This window comes from Uloborus diversus, chromosome 6, assembly GCF_026930045.1.
Source record: "Uloborus diversus isolate 005 chromosome 6, Udiv.v.3.1, whole genome shotgun sequence".
NCBI classification, from domain to species: Eukaryota; Metazoa; Arthropoda; class Arachnida; order Araneae; family Uloboridae; genus Uloborus; species Uloborus diversus.
In genome coordinates, this window is record NC_072736.1 from 32,072,240 (window position 1) to 32,097,934 (window position 25,695).

A 25,695-nucleotide genomic window follows, 5' to 3' on the forward strand; every position below is an offset into this window, starting at 1 on the left:
ATTTTCGGTTATTACTGTTTTTTTGTGTGGGAGGGGGAGGGGTATTAAATTTAAACAATTGAGCACATAACATTTTTAAAGTAGCGTCTGTATATGAAACAAAGTTGAATTATGTAATTATATGAAGTTAAATTTGTACATCATTTCATTGTCATGATGCCTGCTGCTGTTGTTGTCGTGTGCCAAGTAGGCTGGCAATTTGAGGTGCACTGCTTCACTTTTCCAACTGTAGAGTAATTTGGTGTGAAGTCCGACTTCTACAGTACACACATGCCATAAGGACCCCTTTATAGGGGACAAGGACAGGAGAGAGAAAGTACGTCCATGTCCGAGCCGGGATTCGAACCCGGACCTTCCTATCGCAGTCAGACTTCTCTGACCACTAGACAAGGCAGGTGGCATGATGCCTGCTAAAGGGGGGAATTTGTCCCCCCCCCCATAAAAGTTCAAAGCACTCATGGCCCTGCAATCATGGATTATTTTTTTTAACGTAAGCTTTATGATTCTTGAAAATATACTTTGAATATGAAAATTGCAAAACTATGCCTCATGTGATCTGCTTCTCTTTGTGATTGAGAATTTCAGACATTTTTAGGGAAACTTTCAATACAGTAGATCTGTTTGGTGTGTGATGGATTCATATCGGTGAAGAAGGGATATAAGTGCTATTAAAGAAGCATTACAATACAGAAAAACACAAAAATAATTTTAAAATATAGAAAGATGAAGCACAGCTTCATCTATCCTTCAGTGAGACTACCAGCATCCCTGGTTCAATTCAAAATGTATCATTACGCCCATTTAGTTCTATGGAGGCTGCCTTAAGTTCTGCGCTAAGTGCCTCCCCCCCCCCCTCCCATCCAAATGTTTGTGTAAATAATATTATTCAATGGATAAAAAGATCAGTTGTGCAGAAGGTGATAAAGGAATTGTATCATTAAAAATCAGTATTATGGTTAATTAACAAATTATTTTCAGGGATTTAGCAGCAGGCAGCTAATTTGCCTTTTGATGCTTCCTTGTGTTTAAATGAATGGTCCTCTCAAGATCCTCTTTTTAATCCTAACTGGTCCTCTTTAGTCCTCTTTTTGATTGAAATTGGTCCTCTTTTACCCTTTTCTAAAACTAAAATGTGTTGGGAGCCCTGCATTAGTTTCTAGAAAAGTGAAATTTTATCTGCACAATTGCATTCGATCCTCATTGATTTGGAGGCTTTGGTATGAACTTAAAGAAACGGTTTTGATTACTAAACTATTTATTTATTTTGAAGTAATTTTAAAACCTATTTTAACTTAAATTTTCCAAAATGCATGTTTTTGTAAACAAGTGCAAGGTTCTATTTATTAATTTTTTTTATGAAAGTAGTAAAAACTACCCCCCCCCCCTCACTTTTTGTACTTTAAAACTTTGGGACAGTGGTGGCCACCAAGTTTTTTAGGTCTGGATTGGGTGTCCTTCAAAGTCATGGGAAATCGTGGATTTCAACTATGATCGAATTTTGTACTGAAAAGTCAGGATTTTCAGGGGGGGGGGGGGAAATGGTCAAAAAGTATCATATCAGAGATTTTTCTGAAAAAAAAACTCAGTATACATTTAAATTTTTAATTTGCATACATTTAAATTTTTACCTGAACACTTTTTTCTAGAAAAGAAAAGGAAATTCACAATTTCTTTTTCACAAAAATAAAGAAAATTCACAAAAAATATGTTGCTTTTTCGCATAACGGGGACTTAAAAAGTGAAACCTGGATTGACCCCTGATATTACTGTGACATGTGACTTTGATTTCAGCATAGCACATGTTTCAACAACTTATAAAACTTTAAGTTTGGCTTTTACTGCATTGTCAAGTGATAACATAAATTAGAACAGAACTTCACGAATTTCATTCTACTGTACAGCTTGCCCATCGCAGTATCGGATCATGCAAAATCTTTCATTAAAAATTAGATTAGTGACACAACTATTTTAAGAAAGATTTGTGTTCATCTACAAAAAGTTTCATCTATTTTTTTTTTATTTTTAAAGAAGTATGCCTTAATATGTTTAGTACAAATTACAGTTTTACGCTCTTTTACTGTTTGTAAAATTGATTTTGTGTGTATTTTTATACTTATTTATGCGTATGTATTGCACTTATGTCAGGTAGTGTAATTAAATGTTTTTAATCGAATAGTAGTATTGCATTTTGAAAAAAAATGTCATACTGGCGAGCTTTGTTATCGAAATTCCTGTATTTCCTTTTTTTTTTTTTCAAAATATTCCTATATTATTTCGAAAAATTCCTATATTGAATTGTTTGCAGAAAATTCCTATATTTTCCATCGAATTCCTATATTTTTTTCAGAAAATTCCTATATTTTCCTATATTTTTGTTGGCAAATGTCACTTCTATCCCTGTTTAGAAGACATCAAAATTGAAGAAGATAGGAAATTTCTAATTCTTCAGCGCCAAAAAGGAAGACCGGGCTCCATGGTTGGTGTTGACCTAAAATTAACACAAAAAGAAGAAAGGAAATCAAAGAAAAACAGAACAGAAGTTGCCCGAAAGAAACGAACTTATGAAGAAATGGAACGACAATTAGTCGACACATCTTATGATATAGTTTCAAGCAACCCAAGCAGTGACGGTTTTGACGACAGTAGCAGCCCTTCTTCTGTCATTGATAAACAATTACCAGAAACTGATATAGACACACTTGAGAGTACGGACGTGTACGACTTACGCAGAAACTAGAGGTACATTGCATTTTTTTACTCCTCGTCTATCTGAAGTTTTTGATAGATGTAAAATCACAGATAGAAATGGAATTTACATACTGGTAGCTGCTGCAGAAGCATTTGGACTTGATACTAAAGACCTGATCATTAATCGAACTTCTCTTCAACGCCTCCGAAAGAAATTTAGAGAAGAAAGACATGCGGAAATTCAGAAAAAATTTAATTTAAATGATTGCCAAGAGCTTGTCTTACACTGGGATGGAAAATTGCTCCCAACACTTGCAGGAGTCGAAAAAACTGACAGACTGGCAATAATAGTAACTTTCCAAGGCAAGGAGCAAATGTTGGGAGTTCCTGAAATCCCATCCTCATCAGGAGAAGAACAAGCCATGGCTATTTATGAAGCAGTTGAAAAGTGGGGATTAAACGATAAAATTCAAGCACTTTGCTGTGATACAACAGCCAGCAACACAGGCCGAATAAATGGTGCCTGTATTAATCTAGAAAAATTGTTTGATCGTGATCTGCTGTACCTTCCTTGTCGTCATCACATTTTTGAGTTAGTTTTAAAGGGATGTTTTGACTCTCTAATGAGTGCAACTTCTGGTCCAGACATGCCACTTTTCAAAAGATTTAAAGAAACTTGGACAAAACTCGACAAAAAAAATTATACCACTGGTAGCAATGAAGTACCTCATGATATTCGTGCAACCATGCTCGAATTTCTTGATCAACACCTTTCAGCTCGGAAACAACAGCGCGATGATTACCGAGAACTGTTGGAATTAAGTATGATATTTCTTGGTGGGGATTCCAAAGTGTGGAATATCATTTCGTAAGCCAGGAGCTGTAAGTCATGCTAGGTGGATGTCAAAGTCCATTTATGCACTCAAGATTTACTTATTTCAGGATCAGTTTCCCTTATCTGAAAGGGAGAAGAACTCTTTAAGAAGAATATGTATTTTTCTTGCTCGAGTCTACGTTCGATCTTGGTTTCTCTCCCCGGAAGCAGTTAAAGCTCCATATCACGATTTCCTATTTATGCGTCAACTGATCGATTACCAGGATATTGATACAGAAATCAGTATTGTTGCTCTCAAAAAATTTTCGAAACATCTCTGGTACTTAGCTCCTGAAACTATGGCTCTATCCTTATTTGATGATAATGTTCCAACCTCGGTTAAGAGAAACATGGCACAAATTATGTTGGAAGCAGATAAAGATGAAGAATCGCAAGAAGCAGAAAACCAACAAAAGAGATACATTCCACATCAAAACAATTTTTCTAAGTTTATTAACAACGAATTTTCATCTTTTGTGACACCTGTTACAAAACATTTCCTCACCCGATTTTCTGTAAGTTCTGATTTTCTCAACAAAGACCCTTCAACTTGGAAAGATGACCCTGGTTACACAAGTGGAAAGGAAAAAACTTGATAAAATAATTGTTGTGAATGATGCTGCAGAAAGAGGGGTCAAACTAATTCAGGAATACAACAATATTCTTACAAAAGATGAAAATGAAAAACAATTTGTTTTACAAATTGTTGCTGAAGATCGCAAAAGATACCCTACTGCTACTAAATCCTCACTTAGGAAAAAATAATGTTGAACATTCGCTTGTTCCCGCTGTGTTTTGGTTCTGTAGAAATTGTTTGTCATAATAAAATGTATTTATCCTCTAAAAGCTGTTGTGTTAGTAAAGAAAAATTAAATATTGTTAAAAAAGCACGAGATTTCTAGGATTTGGTGAACTTCAAGTCGTTTGCGGCACCCCTAGAAATTGTCCAAATGACGAGAAATTTTACACAGCCTCCTTTATTATTCATTGGAACAAGATAAGAGGTTGGGAGCAATAAAATTTTAACTTTCGAAAAATACCCTATAGCTAAGGGCCACCCTAATATATATATATATATATATATATATATATATATATATATATATATATATATATATATATATATATATATATATATATATATACATGAGAATTCATGCAAAATCAAATGTTTTCGTATTAATGTTTAGACCTAAAAAAGTGTAAAGCTTGTTTTCATGAAGTTCTTTTTTTTTTTAGGGATCGGTCGGTACGGTGGTATACAGTGTCCTCCGCTTGGAGCTTGTGAAAAACGGGATTGCGTCTATCACGACCCCAACAACTGTCTCAAATGCAGTGGTCCGTAACCACGATGGCGACCCCAGGGAGATGAAGTCACCCTGGGGATTCCACCGTCACCTATGAACAAACACTATCAACACGTAGAGCTGAATCATCGCAAGCCGCCAACCAGTGGAGTAAATGTGACCGATAAGACGCAAATATTTCAGAAAAAAAAGTACTTGGTGCAAAAAATATCCGTGAGTTATTTTCGCCCAAATACGACAAATTGTGAATTTATAAATGTTATGATTAATCCTAAAGTAATAAATTTTGTGTGCAGCATTGCAAAGGTATATTTTTTTACCATAATTCTTTTTAGATACATCTCCTTTTAGTTCCAAAATCCATTGTAATACCACTCAGTAACAAACTTACAGGTTTGGGAATCCATCGTAGTGTAAAGGCACCAGTAACAGACATGTGCTCAAAACATCGCTCTCAGGTTAATTCAATTTTATGAGCTTTTAAATGTGTTTAGAAGTTTAAAACTATTTTTCTCTCATGCAACTATATCTCATCTAACGTTTGGCTGCTTCTGGATACTCTGAATTAGTTAATTCTATTTTTGTTTGCTCAATATCGAAAAAAAGGTCCGACCCTGAAGTAACAGATACCAAAACATTTGATGATACCCAGAAACAGATAGGATGAGGAAAGGATGAGTAATGGACAAAATTCCTCTTTTCTCTTAAAAATGTACAAAAGTTTTTTATTTTTAGAATGAAAGTCTTATTTAATTCAAACTAACTGCGTTGCCCGGCTTTGCCCGGTCCCCCTTGAAAATAAAAATTGTGTCAAGTGACTTACATTCAACAATCAGGCTTAAATAAAAAAATAAAAAAAACCATCGTGCAAAATTTCCCTCCCAAACAATGACGACAGATATTAAAATACTTTTAAGAAATTAAATCGAAAAAGATGGATTTAAAAAGAGTAACCATGGAAACACAAAATAAAATAAGTTTGAAGAATTAAAATGCGAAAGAAAATGATTAACAATTTGAATGGAAATGAGAATTTTTGAACTTGATTAAAAAGTACTTATAGCTTTTTTCCTTTTGAGATGGAAGCTTTTTTTTTTTTTTTTTTTTTTTTTGACCATAAGTCGAAATAGATCTGGAGCAAAAAATGACGCTTTTTCCAATGGTGTCAAAAAGAAAACTGGGACAATTTCTTCACTTTTACTGATTTATTTAATGAAGAAAGTAGTACCTAAATTTTAGCTAAGCCTAAAAAAATTCAAGCTAAAAGCGCAAATAACTCCCATAGTATTTAAATTAGAGCATTGAAACAAATTGCGTAGTACGCGGAAAATTCTATTCTTTCCATCGATATATAATATTAATATGTGTAAGTAATTTTTCACCCCCATATTCGGGAATTTATACGACAATTGGGCCTAAATTGGAATAAAAAAAGAAGATTCTGTGAAATCGACCGGGTAGTTCTCAAGTTTTGGCGTTGAAACAAACAGACACTTTTTGGAGACCTCTTTTTATATTATGTAGAGATGAACATGAAACACCATCTGACCTCGCGGAATCCGTTCATAACCTTCCACCACTTCCATGTGAATACCAACTGGCTCATAAAATTCACTCTGATAGCACTAGATGGTTGCACCGTATTTATTGGTCACAACAACACCAGTTTTATCCGCCTAAAATTCTTATTATTTAAATTCAAACTTATGACTGTCTGTTACTGGACCCTTGTCTGTTACTGGTGCCGTTACCCTAAAACCTTTTTTGAGGGTCGGTTTATTTATCACAGAACGAAATAAATCATTTGTCATGTACACTTTGAAACTTCCTCGGGGCTCCTTGGTCGTGCGGGCCCCTTGCAATTGTTGCACTATGGTACATTCGCCCCTGGTACCACTCACTTTTACTGTCTGTCTGACCTCGATTACATGGAAAGGCTAATATTCGGTTTATAGCCGGAAATGGACCTGTCTATTAGTTTACAGGGGTGTTAATTGGTTTGTTACAGATGTGCACTTTTGCCTCTCTATTATTTAGCATCAGTTTTGTAAAAATGAAAATTTGCTCTTAGCAACATTTTTTTAAATCTAAAATACATTCGATCTATATTCTCTCGGCAAAAATTAATTGATTTATTTTTTCACAACAAAGTTTTGAGCTTGCCATTTTGCTTTTACGTTCCGGAACGAAATGAAAATATTTTCTTCTCATTTTCTTGTTTCCATGGTAACTATTTGTTTTCCCTCTTTATTTTAGAAAATGCAATAAATGAATAAGGCACGAGTGACATTATATAAAACGCATGCATCAAAATCCCACCGTTTTTTTCCCTTTTCCCCTGCTAGATTCATTTAGATGGAATAGTCTTTACTTGGCAGATTGCCAAATTACATACAATCCGCGGTCAAACCTGTACAAGTTACTCGTGTCCATTGATCCACTGAACACTTGTAATGATTGAGATTCTTGGCAATCTTTAAGCTGTTGAATATTTTTTAAGCCAAAGACGAAGTGCTAGTTTATTTATGTTTTGCTCATGTTGCCATGACGAAGCATTTATGGCTCTAAATATGACGACTGCGCCAAAGTCTCAATCATTAAAGTGTCCCCGAAATCTTTTTGGGGTCGAGTAAGCAATCCCCAAACTTCATGGAATAGACTTTTTATGTCATAAATATGCACAGATGATGTTGTGTTTTCTGAGACATCGCCAAACTTCTCAAAGGTAAAAGTAGAGCCTGGATTTACTGTTGTGGGCAGGTAAAGAGCAGTAACTGCAAAATTTTTATTTTTTATTTACATTTTTGGCATCTACTGTGCGTTAACTTTATTTTACAAACTTGCTTGTTTGGTTTCCGCTGAAAAAAAAGGCGCGAAAAAAGCATCCAATTCCAACATTTCCCTATTGTTAGTAGGGTCTGGTGGGGTAAAGTGGTCATAAAATCGTAGGTTTTCAAATTTGGTGGATAATAAATACAACAAATTCTTTAAACACTTCAACTTTTTTTGTTGTTATTTTACATTGCATTATTGAAGAACACGGTACATTGAATTTTAGGAAGAAAAATATTGATTTTAGTAGTTTTATAGTACTTTCTTTTCCCTATGTTTTTATGACCACTTTACCCATTGGGTGGGGGAAAGTGGTCATAGCATGGGGTAAAGTGGTCATAGTTAAAAATAGATGCAAAACCATTATAAATAACCCTAATACAGTGAAACCTGTGTAAGTTGATCACTCGCGGTGCAGTACTTTGGCGGTCAACTTAGACAGGTGGTCAACTTATAAAGGGCGGTAATGTTTTTTTTTTTTTTTTGTCATTTTTTGCACCATGTATTCATTTTTTGAGGAATTCACCCTTACTCTTTCTGTTCAGCTCCACTTTCATTTTTTAACATTATTGAAAGTGAAACAATAATTAAAAATACTATTCTAATAGTTTTGTTATTTTCAACTTGTTTTTAACTATATTAGACACTTTAGTTTTAGAAATTCCATATATGCCAGCTATTTTTCTCTGGCTTTCTCCATTTTCAATTACTTTTAATATTTCATACTTTTTTTTAATCTCAAGCTCCACTAACTTTCATTTTGAAGCCTTTTTATGTAAAACTTATAGCACGAAGAGCAACAAGCTCGACTCTCCCAGTTCATAAAGGCAAAATCAAAATGTCTTATCTCTTAATCCCTTGCACCAGAAACATGTAACTTTACTCATTCCTCATTAGCTGGTCCAGATCTGCGTACCCGCAGTGTGAGGGGCCCGCGTCGTTAATGGGGCTAACGGCCCTAGAAATTGATGAACAAATAGGAAAAAAAAAACCCTAGCACTAAGGCTTATTCGCTTTTCAAATAGACACCGCTCACCACTAGGGAGAGGCCCTACATATTTTGTTGTAGTGGGCCCAAAATGTATAGATCCGGGACTGCTCTTTTTAGCAGAATTCCTGTGTTGCCACAACATATTGCAACTGAAAGAAAGGACTTTGAACTTTTCTACTGACAACTATTTTCATTGAACAGAGTACAAAAAGCTGTCTCAAATAGAACAACAAATGAAAAATAAGTTTGGAGAATAAAGAGCAGCATAAGCTTTATGCTGCTGTTAAGTTCGTAAAATGCTATAGTATGTCATCAAAGCTTTTTTTTTTTTGAAAGCTATTCAAAAAAAAAAAGATATTATTATTATTATTATTATTACTATTATAAATAAATAAATAATAAAATAAAGTAATATTCTGAAGAAAGTTTTAAAAAATAAACCAAGTGGTCAACTTACAAAGGGTTTTTTACAATACTCCAGACCAAATTTGGCGTACATTAGTGGTCAAGATAGACAGGTGGTCAAGATAGAGAGGTAGTCAAGTTACAGAGGTTTTCCTTTATTATATGAGATAGGGCTAGTTCCGTTCCTGACAAAAGCGGTCAACATAGACAGGTGGTCAACTTACAAGGGTGGTCAACTTTACAGGTTTTACTGTATTTGTATATTTCGGTTGTTTTTATAGTTATAAGTATATTTACGAGTACATGCGTGTATACGCGAATATATACGTGTCGTGTTATACACGATTAAACACGTTCCTATATGAGTAGATACATGTATACCTCAGATACATGCATGCACGTGCCTACTCAAGTATATACGTGTATATACAAGTATATAAGCATATATATGAGTATATAAGCATGTATACCTGATTACCTACAGGAGTTTATACGTGTCACGTGTATATACGTGTAACGTGTATCCACATGTCACGTGTATATACGAGTGTATACGCATATAAACGTACATCATATGCGCGTATGCACTTGTATCTCGAGAAAATACGTGCATACTTAAGTATATATTTGTATAGTAGACGTATATACGTATATATAAGTGTACATACATATGCGGGTATGCACAAGTTAATTCGTGGATACATCCAGTGCGTCTTTGTACGTGTCTACTCACGTATGTATGATATGGAATCACAAATATATACGCATATATACGTGTAAACATGATTATATGCTTGTATAAACGTATACATGTACATTTACATGTATACACCAGTACACGTATGTATACACGATAATATACGCTTATATACATGTCGGCCTACAGAGTGAATCTAAGATCTTGGGCAAAAATCAAAGGGGTGTGAGAGGGGAGGATAAGAAGCAAAGAATCATTTGGAAGTTATAATCACGGACGCCCTACATGCACACAAAGCCAGAAACTGATGGATGCTAAGCAGGGCACAAATTTGTTGCACAAAAGTGATTTTACCTAACATTTTACTTTTTAAGAAATATTTAGAGCAGTTGTTAAAAGTTAAAGCCTGTAGTAGCTCTAATACACGCATCACAACAAAGGCGCAGCGGCAGATGTAAGTTTTTCAAAAGTCTCGGTTTCCAACAGAGAGTGATCTGTGAATGCGACGCATGTATTACAGCTAAAAGCCGCAAATTTCATCAATCGCTTTAAAACTTTCTTAAGACCTAAAATGTTGTGTAAAACTGTCTTTGTGTAATAAATTTGACTTTTTTTTATATCCATCAATTTCTCGTTTTGCGTGCATGTAGTGCGTCAGCATTGTGTTTGTGACCATATGTTCCTTATGATTCTTACTTCTTATCCTCCCCTCTAACACCTTTCAATAATTTGCTCAATTTAAACTCACCCTGTATACTTGTATTTCTTATGCTTGTATGTAAGTGTTTACTTGAGCACGTACGTTTATATACGTGTCTACCTGAGTATATAAGTGTTCTTATATATACCAGCATAAGCGAGCATATAGGTGTATAGTAGAATGTATAGCTGTATGGATAAGAAATTCTTGTAGATACCCATATACGTATTTATTGGCGCATTTATGTGAATACGTCTATGTATGTGCCTACACGAGTATATATGCGTATGTATATGCATATACTCGTATATTTAACCCCGTTTACTGTAAAAACAATACATATTAAGTAAAATTAATATTTAATTTGTATCTGCCTTATACTTAAAGATTAAGTGACATTAGAAGAACAATATTCGTTAATCCTAATACTATGACCAATTTACCCCATCTTACTTAAGTTGTTCTAAAAAATTATCTAAAATAGAATCAGCTAACTGCTAATGCGTAAGAGTTCTTGAGACATGGAGGAAGCTTCCTGTACAGTCAATTTGTTCCTAATTCTAACAAACAAAATTTCCCAAGGAAGTTAAAATAGGTGTTTAGATTTTAAATTTTTTCATATTCACGCAAAATATTTTTTTTTAACAAATAAAATTTTGCCATTCATAAAATTTTGTATTCAAAATGTAGTTTCTAACTGCTCTACTCTAAAATAAAATTTTCACACTCATTCGAATATTTATTTCCAAACTATAGCCATCTATTTGACGTATGACCACTTTACCCCATTGACCACTTTCCCCCACCAGACCCTATTGAATTAAACACACATTTCTTTAAATATCTTGAAAACTCATTTCTGCTGATACTGCTGTTTACCTGCCCACGGTAGTATATGTAAATGCAATTGGACATTTTAGCGTCTTTTGACGTTAATAAATACAACTGCACAAAAATGGAAAATTTTCAATCTAACTGAATATTACTGCGTTTTCCAGTCACTTTCAGTTTTTTTATAAAAGAAAATTACAAAAAACTATTTTATTCTCCATAAAAAACAAAAAAAATCAAGCGACCTGTGCATTTTCTTTGTCTCCCCTCCTTTTTTTAAAACCTACTGAAGCGCAAATTGTTCTTTGTGCATATTATCACCAAAACTCTAAAACGTGAGGCTATTGGTGTTTCTATTCAGATGTGAAAATTTTATTTTACCTAAATAAAAAAATTTCAGCTCTTAATTTTTGAAATTTTAACGATATTTTAAAACGTTTTGGCTATCTGTTTTGATTTTTTAGCGCATATTCAAACAAAAAAAAATGAGTCAGTTTTTAAAATTATCTGTTCGTATTTAAGGAATTGTTCGTGCATATTTTCATGCCTATTTTAATCATTTTAATTTGCGTGTATAATCCGGCTCTAGTTACAACAGAACAATTTGTCAATTTTTTATGCAATTTGTAAGTAGAGAAGGAGATAGCGCGGTTAAAACAAGTTTGGCTATCATGTTTTGTACATTGTAAGCCAAACGTACACATATTTGTAACCAGAAAGCAGCTACAGTAAAACCCCTCTAATGCGGACATTAATGCGGTTGTTTTTGTCCGCAAAAGAGGGGTGTCCGCTGGACAAGGGTTTGATAATGTTATTTGCCTTGAAATCGGGGAATTAAAATTTGCCCGCATAAGAGGGGTGTTCACGCTTGAAGGGTGTCCGTAAGAAGGTGTTTTACTGTATTTGTAACGCACACGTATTTGTAAATAAGAAAGTTCAAGTTCTCCACAAAGTATGTATTACGGTAACTTAAACATTTGACCAGAGAATTGTAATAGTTTTAGTTGTAACTCGCCTCTTATGTGCAGTCCGTTGATGTTTAGAGAATGAAATTCCTATACGCAGGGTCTAACAAATGATTCACTCGTTTTCTGAACGTTATAAATTCAACAGTAATTAAAACACAATGATAAAAAATGTATGAAAATGACCTAAAAGTCAAAGAAGTTAACGAATTTTATTATCCGGGTGGCATCATGGATGCAATATATCGTAAAATGGTAACAACGCAAGAAACTAGTTTTCGTGAGCTGCAATTAGTGCAACGTTAATGATATTGTAAGGCTTTATGAACAGACTGAAGAACTTGTTTATTGCAATTAAGAGGGCAACGCGGCAAAATGAGTGGACTAGACATTTCACATCCTGGACGCATGTCTGATGACCCAGGGGTAACATATCGAGCATTTATAGAGTGCACGAGAAATTTGTACTATTTATAGTTATTTATATAGTTTTCATCGCTGTACGTGTAATGCAGTGGAACCCGCTTAATGGGACCACCGGTTAATCGAACCAGCCGCTTATTCGGACCAAATCCTGAAGAACCAAAACAAATCCCATCACACAAGCCTAATATTATTCGCTTATTGGGACCAAAAATCCGTTTAATCCAACCAAGGAACATGAGAACAAATTGAATGAAAATTTTAAATTGCGCGCTTGAAGCGCGTTTTAAGTGTGTCAGCCAACTTAATAACTAGTGAAATGAAATTAATTATGATTCATTGTAACTTTCAATAACCTTCAATAGTATTTGTCGCAAGAAAAAATCGTTAACGGGATCCCCTTTGCATGGCCACATTGTTCCAGCAAAAATAAAAAGTTCAGTTAAATTTAAAATTCTTCAGCAAATTAGCAGGTTCAAAGATGTGTAAATACCTTCAAAAAAAAAAAAAAAAAAAGTTTTGTTGTAAAAGACATATTTTATATTTCATTAAAATTTTTAATGAGCGCTTTGTATTTTTTATCACTTATTTTTTCAGTCTTTCATTTTTAGCTACTTCTGTTAATTGAATTAAATCGATACTAGTTGGAAGGAATAACTAAAACCGCATCGATCTGAACACGTTGATCAACGAGAGTAAAAAGATTATTCACTTTATTTAAACTTTTTTTTTAATGGAACAATTTTGTAATCAGCAATCTGTCTTTGTATGCTCTCCATAGGAAAGGTTAGTCCAAAGCGGGAAGGTTTTCGAAGAACGCTCGAAAATTGTAGTTTTTGAACTTTTATCGCAAGAATTTCGGTTTTATTTCCTAGCTAAACTTCAAAATAAAAAGTGATTTTTGTATTATTTCATACCCAATATTTATTTATTATCAAAGATTACAAACATTTGAAAAACCCGCTTTGCCCTGCGAAGGAGCCCAAAGCGGGTACACTGCAAAAAATAATTGTTGTTTTTATAGTAATATACTACTTTTTCCTACAGTTTAATACTGCTCTGCCAAATAACAGAGAAAAACTGTAAAAATACTTTAGATTGCGCAAAACGATGCGTAAAAGGTGTTTCTTTCATACGGGAACAGAAACTAATGAATTCAAGATATTGGCAGCCATGTTTTTTGATGATTCGGGTGTGCTGAGGCAGGACTGCTCAACTGTAACCCAAGTTAAAGGTAAGTGCTGATTATATTATTCATTCCCTTTTCCTCAAAATATAGTTTTCTTTATCATCGAGAATGTATGTAAAATAACAGTTTATTTTGAAATCGCAATTCGTATCCCAATATTCGTTGATGCAAACTTGACTTTGCAATTTCTTATAGTTGCTCAGTTGCAGCGATTGCTTTCTAGCAAAAATCTGAGTAGTTGTTGTGATTCTGAATATTTTACTGCACGTGTGATAGTTTTTAAACATTTTCTGAAACTCAAATTTTATTTAAAAATAAATCAATTCCTTTCTTGATCGTATTTAAAGTTATTAGAACATTAAACTTTGTGTACGATTACATTTTGTGTTATATACTATGTCCGTACTTAAAATTTAAATTTTTATGTTCTCTAGTGAATTTTTAGCATATCGCGATTGACTTCTTTCTTCCGTTTTTTTTTCTTTCTTATGTTCAGTTTTAAATTCTTTAACATTTTGCATTTAACCATTTTATTGAAAAACTTTACGTCATAGCGTCAGTAGCTTTTATATTCTGTACATAATTCGATGAATAAAATGTAAATAAATAAAATAACAACGTGACAGAGAGACATGCAAACAGTATACAATTTACTGATATTTTTTCTTGAAGAATTTGACACTGTGGAAATACAATACTCTGATGTCTGAACGACTCAAAATTCTCTGAAATCTGGAGCCAGCTTTCATACTTATCGGTCGAAAGTAAAATAATATTAATTAAAAAAATCATCAATAAAGAACTCAAAAAAAAAAAAAAAATAAATAAATAAATAAATAAACTTAAAAAATAAGCATCTTAAAATACAAACACGAAACCCTTGTGTTTTAAAAGTTTTATATTTGCGTCAGCAGGAAATTAAAGTTTTACTTCAGGAAAATTGCACTAGTACCATTGAAACTTGTGAACGTAAAAATAATTTTAGAAACTATATTTAAAGGCACTCGATTGGAGGTCACGGGAAGTTTCTATGACCTCCCCAAAAATGCCATATTGGGAAAATTTTGTCTGGCTATTCGGCAAATTTGGGGACATAATTGTAATGTTGCAATTTTTAAATTTTCGAATGAACAAATTTCATTAGATATTGTACTTAATTGTGCGTACTTAATGTGTGCATTCACCAGTATTTTATTAATCGGCAAATATTTAAGTTCCATTTGGCAAATTGAGATTATACGTCTTCCCAACATATTTAAGTTCAGGCCGTGCCTGGCTATATTTTAAAATTTTCGGCTTTTCATTTCTGATCTGGCAGTGTTTCGTTCTCGTCAAAATTACAGCTTTTAAATTTAAAGTAGAATATTTACATTATTATGCATTGTTTGTCATATTAAATTCGCTTTGAAGGACATGCTCATTTAGAAAAGTAGATGCTCGAGAACTACAGTAGAATTTGAAACTCTTATAACCTTGAAACCCATCAGTTTCCTTACATTTTAACTTTTAGAACACTTTGAGTCTTAAATTTTGGCATCAACATGTTCAGGATGAAGACAAAAAGTATATTATAAATAATGAAAAGTGTGATTCTGTACTTTACTGTCTTTCACTGCTTATCAAAAGTAAAAATATGTCAGATTGTTATCCGTGTAAAATGAAAAAATCGGAGAATTTCGTTTAAACCTGTAACGGAGATTCAAGCGAACGCCCGGTAAGATCTTTTGCATTTGAATACGATGGGTTCCTTAGCAGTTGAGTTCTTTAAAGGGGGGGGGGGATTTATAATCACAATAATAGACGATTTTTCAAGAAACTCTCCAGTTTATTTCTTTAAGAAAAAAAGTGAGGTTTAAGAACACTTTGCCAGGTTTCAAAAGATAAGAGAGATTTGTGGCAAAACTCCGATAACGGAAAGGAATTTCTGAACTCCCGGTTTGAAATTTACCTTAGCTACCAAAGCATAAGATTCGAAAAAACCAACAAAAATCTAGTTAACAAAGTAGCGTCATAGAACACTATAAGTTAACATTAATGAATGGAAACTTTTAAATAAATCGAATGTGCCTCAGCAGTTTTGAGCCGAAGCAGCTATGTACTTCCACTGCTTACGGACTAGAGCGGTTTTAAAAGGATAAACCAAACCCTTTTTTGAGCTTTTTGGGGGAAGAAAGCCAGCTATTAAACAAAACCTATTTTGAGCTATTTGGGGGAAAGAAAGACATCTATTAAACACTCCCGGGGTTTTTTTGGCTGCATTTCGTATATTGGACTTCCAAAACAGAAAATAAACAAATTGGATATGAGAACTCAACAAGGAGTCATGGTAGGATATGCGTTTCATACGAAAGGTTACAGAATTTGGGATCTCAAAAATCGCGTAGTGACAGAAACGCTGAATGTTAAATTCGATGAAAATAAATTCTGGGCGAACCCCCCCCCCCCCAGGTACGAGAAACAGAGGGACACAGTTTTATTTCACTACTGAGTAAATCTGAAGTAGAAGAAGAATATCCTGAAAATCATAAAATAGCATGTTGAGAATTAAATGGGTTAAAGAAAGTCCAAGGCAAAATAAAGAATGCAGGGATAAGTATTATTCTATTAACACGACGGTTCTAAAGTCCGAATCGTGAAGCCGAGGTTTATTGTTCTGAAAATGACATTGAATATGACACAAAATATTTTAATTTCACTTGTGATGATAATTCAAGAAAAGTATAGGATTTTTATGAAGATAGGGGGGATAATTCAAGTATGCTAGAAGCTAACATTTCCGAGATTTAAAATTGGCAAAACGGAATGGCTCAAGAAATTCAGGTGATATGAGAAAAAAACGTTTACGTATTGGTTCCACTGAATGAAAGTTTTAGAAAGAAAAAAGGGTACAGATGGTTTTTTTTTATTTAAAAACAAATGAGCAGAATGAAATAATGCGCTTCAAGACCAGACTGGTAATTTTAAATACCCACCAGGTGGGGGGGGGGGGGTACTTTTCGCAAGTGTTCTCTCTAGTAATTTCCTTTCCTTTGAAGCTTTCTTTTAAATTTTTGTGTATAAGCTACATTGAGTCCATTTCCATGTAGATGTTTGCAATGCGTATCTATATGCGGATGTAAAAGAGGAGATTTGTGAGACAACCTGAAAGGTTTGTTCATGCCTGAAATCTAAATTTTGTCTGTAAATTCAATAAATCATTGTCATTCTGATACAGATTACGCCTCGAATCACGACGACCGATTTCAATGGGGGGGGGGGGATGGAAGCGGAGTATATTCCAATTAGTGAATAATCTAAGGATGTGGGTTAAAGGAATTTTAAATCAATTGGCTACGAAAAGAGTTCAGAATTTTAGATTGTCACAGTACAGAGTACTATTAATCAATCTAGTTGCAATCGATTTTTCTAGTTCTGCAATAGGAAATTGCAGAACTAAGCAGATTGATGTGGGGTACTATTTCCTAAGGAATTTGATTGATAAAAATGAATTTGGAATACAATTTGTTGAAACTAAAAATAATGTAGCTGATTGTTTTACAAAACCTTTCTCTAGGGAAAATTTACATAAAGCTTGAATTGCAATGACATATTTTTCTAGAGTTTTTTTTTTCTTTTTCTGAAATGTTTCAATTATTCCATTATGTTTAACTTGCAATTTGTGCACACAAACGGAATGCCCTGTAATATATTTCTATTTTTTTATTCATGTCTTAAAGTATTTCATTCTAGCCGCCTGAATTTCCTTCATCTAAATTTATTCACTAATGCAATATTATTTCTATGAGTTTAGTGGTATGCAAATGTAAAGAACTACGTAACTTGTGGCCAGAAGTGAATGGTGGTCTCATTTTATCAAGATGGCAGTTCGTGGTTGTGTTCCGCTTGGAATTTCAAAGAAGCCTCTAGTCTGAACGATGTTGCGATGATTCACTTAGTGACATGAATGCCGGTATTGGAAGTTTATAAGTACCTTTTTCATTTATATTTTTATGTTTTAGGATGTAATTTGTAATCGCAAATGCTTTTGAGTTTTAGAGCGTTCTTAGCCACTAAAGCCTATCCTACGGTCTGTGTGCCATATTGGGCCCCTAAAGCTAAATTTTTGTGTGCCCGTTGTCAGGTTTTATGTTACAATCAAGAACTATGTATTGGAACAAGATAAACTAAATTTTTTTTTTATTTAAATGTAATGGATCATACAATTCATTTACGTCTGGGTTTTTTAAACTTGTAATTCAATATTGGCTTTTATGGGTTGTTGAATATTATCATTTCAAGAATCACTGGAATATAGAAATTTCTGTTGCTAGTGCTAAATTAAACGTAATTTATTTCATTATTTATTTATTTTTTATTTTTATTTTCCAGTAAATTTTAGAGCACTGATTCTTTGTTTTTTCATGTTATTAAAATTGAAGGAACCAAATCAGAATGTTAAGTACTTTATTATTTATTGTGCGTATGTTTGTGAAAATTTAAAGGAACAAAATTTAAAGTCAACTTCACAATGAGAGCAACAATAAAGATTAGAGTTTAAAGTACGATGTATTACAGCGTATGAAACTTTCTTCGTATATTCAGACTTGTGACACTTATCAAACAAAATATTAGATTATTTTTATTATAATTCAAATAAAAAGCAGTTATTTTGCAAATGTGAGCATATTTAAATTTACAGTTTAAAGAGGTGCGGTCCTCTGTCAAGCATTTCCAAGAAGGGTAGCATTGTTTACAACAAGGACGGCGGGCCAAATGTGGACTTACAATTTCTTAATGATTAGAACTGGCAGTATCAGATTTAATCTATTTCTTGACATGTTTGTCGATTTATTCTTTTGTTAAAAACTTTCAACTTTTCTGATCGATTTTCACTTTTTACTGAATTGACTTTAACTAAGCCATCTTGGTTTTGGGAATGTAGAATTGTTTCTTCCGGGTTTCAGGTAAATTCTGAAAAACGTAAAGATAAATTGTCTAAATTCTATCAAAAGAAGTAGCACTTTAAAAAAAAGTCGCTGGTGGATTAAATGGGGACATCGATAGCTGTTCAAAACGGGGGGGGGGGGGGTCCACATTATGAAAGACATAAAATATAAATGAAACATCTTAAATTATGCTTAAATATTAAGACAGATATAAGATAGAATGCTCTTACGGTATTATTTTATTTCAACTCAAATGATTTTTTTTATGCAATTGCTTAGTACTTAGAAAAAAGCTCCAAAAAATTAAATTTAAACAATATAATAACACAATTGTGGAATAAAATATATGAAAAAAAAATACTTTAAAAAATTATAAGTAAAATATTTCATATTAAGTACAGAAATCTAAATAATTATTTTACATCACACATTGTTTCATATTCAGATTTCTAATAATGGGCAGCTGTCAAAGAAAAAGAATATGAAGCTGGTATCAGTTGAACATAGCTCGAGCTGTTAACAAGTGTTGGAATGGAATATAAGTTTAAAAAAAAGAAAAAGAAAGAAAAAACATCTACGGTTTTCAGTGCTACTATAGCAACTCGGGGAGGGGGTGGGGGGGGGGGGCTAAAAGAGGCTAGATGCAGTATTCATTGTTTTAAATGAATACCTCAATATTTCCCAATTGGTTGTCTTAAACGTCGACCTTGCTCCATTTTCTAAAAAAAAAATTCTCTACCGCATCTTAATTATTGCTTTGAAGTAAACATATTTCAATCCAATAATCTGTAGCCTATTATAAGAAGAAACTAGTTTCAAGTTTTATTATCCTTAAGATATATATTCTCCCAATCACCGATCACTTCAGTTATCCGATCGAAAAAAATAAATATTACTCTTAATCAACGGTCTCCTATGCATTACAAAATCCTTCAAAACTACCGAAAGTTAGAAGGATTTTTTTGAATTGTATTTCAGAAACCAGTATAAATGCATTTCTTGACATGGAAGATAAAATGTAAGATTATGTTCTTTCTTTTTTCTTTTTTGAGTTCTTATGTAAAGTATTCAGATTAGGTCTATTTTAATTAGACACTAATAAACCACCGTTTTGATTGCGTAGTTTCCAAATTGCTGCACAGCAGTTTTTTTTCTCTCCTTAAAACAACATATTTAGCGCTTAACTGGTTCCTGAAATAAACGATTCAATTACAATTTAGGTATATGTTAAGCGGTTTAAAAATAAAAGCAACTTCCTAGGGCAATCTTAATTTCAGATCATTCAGATTCATAATTTTAATCATTTAGGGCGTATTTTTATACCTACGTAATTTGATTTTTCCATGAATGTTTTTTGGTGTCCACAAGTTTTATGAGATTCTAACAATTTTTATTTTGACAGATGCTTTCATGATATAAGGCCTAATGATGGCACCTAAGTCGGCAAAGATGTCACAAAGAAGAATCAAGTTTGTAATACAAAAATGTTGACCTTGAAAAAATTAGCATTCGGTTTTAAATGAATTTCTGCAATTTCACTGTAAAAACTACTAATCGATATTTATAGGTGATGTATACGAAAAAAAATAATATGGCAATTTTTAATGGTGTGAATGTTTCATTTTTTCTCATGAAAACAGTATAACATAATATCTAGTTGTATAATTTTTGGAGTAGTAAAACCAATTTGTAACTTTAATACTAGTACTCATCAACCTGCAGATTTTATTATACCGAGTAAAAAATTGTTTCTGTTTAGTAGCTCTGGAATTTTAAACCGTCACATATTTATAGTTTTCATCTATGTAAACTTTAAAAGGTTAATAGGATAAAGTATTATCTAATCTCTAATAATCAGTTTAGAATAAAAACCATTCTGTGGAGTCTAAATGCTGTATACTGCACATATGGTGTGAAATGAAATTAGTTTGTTACTAATATTTCTCAAATAAAGTAGATCCAAATGCAACTTATAACATTAAAAAAAGAAGAAAACCATGAAAATATTCTGTTTTACCATAAAAGAAAAATAAATGCACATAATTGCATGCATAGAGTTAAAATAAACTTAAAGGTTTAATGGATTGCATATTGCAAAACATTTCCCACGTTATGATGCACATTTTAGCATTACAATAATGAAAAAAGTACTTTTAGTGAAGATACGATGTAGTATTTTCAGTTATATATAAAAAAAACTTTCTCCTTTTTACTACCTTCATGGATCAAAAAGTTTTGTATTATGAAAAAGCCATAACTGTTCTTAAAATAAAGTTTCAGACCATATTTTGCAATTTCCTTCTATTTGTAAATTTTTAAGTCTGCAATAGAGCTAAAAGTTTTTTGTAGAAATAAAAATGCACCACTTTTTCTTCTTTAACAGGTGTTTATAAAATATTGAGATGGGGCATTGATTTATTTTGTGTACAAGGAAATTAATATCAGTAAAACATATATTTAGCAGCAGTTAACTATTTTTATGTAAAAGTGTTTTATATTTCTTTATTTGTCGCTTTTCATAGCCTAAAACATTATTTTTGTTGTTGAAAAACTTTAGAAAAGGAACAGATTTCGTATGTAGGCTGATTTCTACAACGTACATACAGAATCAAATGCTTTACTTTTCTATATTGTTCTTTAGCTGTAAAAGCAGTGATTTCGGCTATGAAAAGAGACAACGATAGGGTGAAAAACCCTTTTGCATAAAAATTGATAACTTTATTTTATGGTTTACTGCTGTTAATTTTACTGTACAAATCATTTATAAAACCGTATACTACTGCTGCTTTTATGGCGCAATTCAGTTGATTCCGCAGCATAATACTGCTAACTTTACAGTTTGATACTGTTAATTTTGCAGGGCAATTCCGTTACAAAACAGTATATTACTGTTAATTTTACATATTATCTCTGTTAAATTTACAGGTCAAGTCATTCCGAAAACAGTATATTACTGCTAATTTTACTGTTTGATACTGTAAGTTTTATAGGGCAGTTCTATTGAAAAGCAGTATATTACTGCTAACTTTACAGTTAATCATTGTTAATTTCACAGGGCAACTCCATTAAAAGACAGTATATTACTGCTAATTTTACAGTTTATCGCTGTAAATTTCACAGTAAAAATCTGTTATAAAACAGTATATTACTGCAAATTTTACAGTTTAGAATTGTAATTTTTGCAGTTTTTCTTTGGAATGTGAGCTGCCAGTATTTTACTGTAAAAACAACAGCTTTTTTTTTGCAGTGTAAGCTTAACTAATTGTGATTTGGTACATTAGCAAATCAAATATAAAGTTATAAATGATTTAAAAAATTGACTAGCTACCTGCCATTATAAGAAAAAAATAAAACAGTTGTACTTATCCAATTTAAAGTCATCACATTTGTTTATTAAGCATAAAGAACTAACTGATTAAATTAATAGACTAATTAATTGCCATCCTAAAAATAACTTTTTAAAGTTGTACTTATCCTATTGAAATAACAAATCTAAGTCAGCACATGAGTCAAGAAATTATAAATAAATATATGATTAAATCCTATATTTGCCCGAAGGCACGTTTTTCATTTCAATAATTATAACCTTAAATTTAAAAATGAAACAAACGAAATGACTATCATAGTTTGTAGGTGGATGGTGTTAGAATAACGTAATATTATTGACAGACAAAAAAAAATAAGCTCGCCTTCGACTAATCACAAGTTACAAAACTTCTTTTTTTTTTCATTGAAATGTAATTTTTTTTTTAAATTTTTAATCTGGTTGCGCCATGCAGCTTCACTGCGCTGCGTCACTGGGACTGATTAAAACTCGGGGGTATTCATGTAAACACGACATACGTATGCATCGCCGTTTACACACCATGGGAGGCATACGAAGGCCTACCCGCTTTGGGACACCCTCCCCTACGTATGGGGCTTACACTAATCATAAGGGCATTTAAATGTTTTGTGTATAGCATGTTCGGTTTAGCTACACAGATCTTGTTCGCTTTATCGGACCAGCCGGTTATTGGAACAAAATCGCCCCATCCCAATGTGGTCCTACTAACCGTAATCGTCTGCACCTTTAAATAATTAAAATTAATGAATTCTTTGTAATAACCCTGTACTCTTGTACAGGAGTTTTTCTTTCAGAAAACAAAAGTGAGATTGAAGATTTTTCATGCAAATTATTCCATTATTCCTACTTGCGTTACCGTAAAAAATCAGAGAAACAAGTTCAAAACAAAATCTTTAAAAAAGAACTGAGAAAAATCTTTCGATGCTTAAAAAAAGCTTAATATTACCCCCCCCCCCCATATTCAAGAAAAGAACCTTTGCAATATCAAACTACCCGTACATATGAGAAAGTAGTATAAAATATGTTATAAAATATTTATATGGTTTAGAGTCCCTAAGATGTATTGAAGCAAATATTTTTACAAGAAACATAAAAATTCAAAGGTTAAACTTTCATAAAAGATTTCTATATCCGAGTTTGAGCGCTTCACATTTTTCTGTTCAAAAATGCTGCTTTTTTTGCATAGATGCTTAAAGCGATGAAAGCATTTCATCAATAAATTGAAACGCTTTCCAATTTTATTGCGTTCATTGTTATACTTAATATTTAATCTAGCTTTGGAAAAGTACATCCTTATATATTATTTCTGTAGCCTGTTTTTTGTTCCTTCACGACAACTTCCACAATTCCTGATCGATTTCTTTGATTTACATCTCATTTCAAAGCTCATCGTGCAGGCTTATGACAAAAAAGAGACCCACGGTCTAAAAATCCTTTTTTTTTGTCAAAAAAACCTGTTTTAAAGCATCGGACTGGGATTTTCGGTTAAATTTGTACACTGTTAAAAATTCAGGAAGATTTTCTGGTAATTGTTACTGTAAAATTGCATCGCCGACGCATCGCTGATTTTTACGGTAATTTATACCGGAGAAATAAGCGATCCCAGCGCCAACTGGTTGCTGTGGCCTACCGAGGAAACCGTAAAATTTTACAGTAACATTTGATTTTTACGGTAATAGTTACTGGCAACATGGATGCCAGTAACAATTACCGTAAATTTTCCGGAAATTTTTTAACAGTGTAGGTTTAACTTGCACTCTGATAGACAGAGCTGAATAGCTCGATCGGCAGAGTGTTCGCATGGTAACCAGAAGAACAAGTGTTCGAGCCCAGCCCGGACGAATTGCATCATAAAAGTAGACAAATATCGCGCATTACATGAACACTTGAAAGCAATGAATAACACGAGTAAGTAACAAAATAACTGTGACGGAAACGCTCCTTGCTGGAATGAAAACTAGATGCAACCTGTAGCTTAATTAATTTTTAATTGTAAATATATTTTTTAAAGCTTTGGCCCTGGTCAGGAAACTAAAGCATTATGTAAGCGAAAATATAAGCATCAGGTTTTAGATTTCAGACTGCATAGTTTTTTGAATAGTTTTTTGTTCAGGAAAAAAATATATATATATACTCTGAAATGTAGATTCTTCTAATGACAGTTTTTGACCCTTTGTACAAATAAAAACATTTCTACAACAAATTGAAATTACGCTTTTCATTTAGTTTAACTATGAATATTTATTAGAATACGAAGTAAAACATTAAAATTACTAGCAACTTGATGGATAATATATATATTTTTTCTTCTTTCGGCTATAAACAAATAGCCAAACACACTTTTACTACATTCGAATAGCTACGCTTAAAAAACGAACTTAGTTCAAATAATTTTGTATTTTAACCGTTCGGTTAAATAATGACCAAATGCTGACATCTAAACCATAACGGTTCAAGCAGCCTGCGATAACAAATTGTATAAATTTTCAAAAATACTTCTCTTCAATATCTTATCTTATATATTATTTCTGTGGATTATTTTTTGTCGGTATGCGAGGTCTTTCTTATTTCTTGAAGAAATTCCCCCCTCATTTTAAAGCTTATCGGGCCGGCTAATGGCGAAAAATAGACTTACAGTCTGAAAATCAATTTTTCGGAACCGCCCTTTGCTGATGCAAAACTTTGATGCAGCCTGTAGTTCTTATGCAAATTTTTTTAAAGCAAAATTTTAATACAATTTTCCAATTTATTGCGTTGCTTTCGGTGAGAAAAACTAACAATTAACCTGTTTTTTATTTATTTATTTTTTTAATAAAGCTTAAAAGCACTGGACTTAGTTATTCAGTTTTATTGATAAGTTTTTTTCGGTAGAGCGTTCGGCTATGAACTAGCTGAACTTCGGGCCCGCCTGGGCTGTCCGACATTATGGCTAATTTAGATTAATATTACGCATTACATGTACCCGTAACATACGACAGAGAACACACGTATGGCAATAAAATAAATGAGACGGGAATACTACTTGGAGTTTTGACTCCTTTATGCAGGCTACAGTTATTATTCAGATAAGTTAACTACTAACCGAAAGGTGTTCTTTCTTTTTTTTACGCTTTGACTCCGTTCATGCCACTAAGCATAGTATAAGCATAAAAAAGTATTAGATTGAAAAATTCTTTTTCTCAAGGGAATCCTTTTTGTGCAGAAAAACATTTTTATTGTATGCTGAAATGTATACTTTTCTCATAGCAGTGTTCGATAATATTTTGTATAAATAAAAAAAAATATTACGCTAAATTGAAATTACGAGTTTCACCCAGTAATTTTTAAACTCTTTATTCGAATAAGATGTAAAACATTAAAATTAATACCAACTTCGTTAGTAAGAAATCATTTCCTACTCCTCTGCTTTCGAGGTGAGGGGGGGGGGGGGGGGGAGAGGGAATGCATTTTGTCTACGTTCATAAAATTGCACATAAAAATGGACTCAGTTCAACTGGTTTTGGTTTTGAATTTTAAATGTTC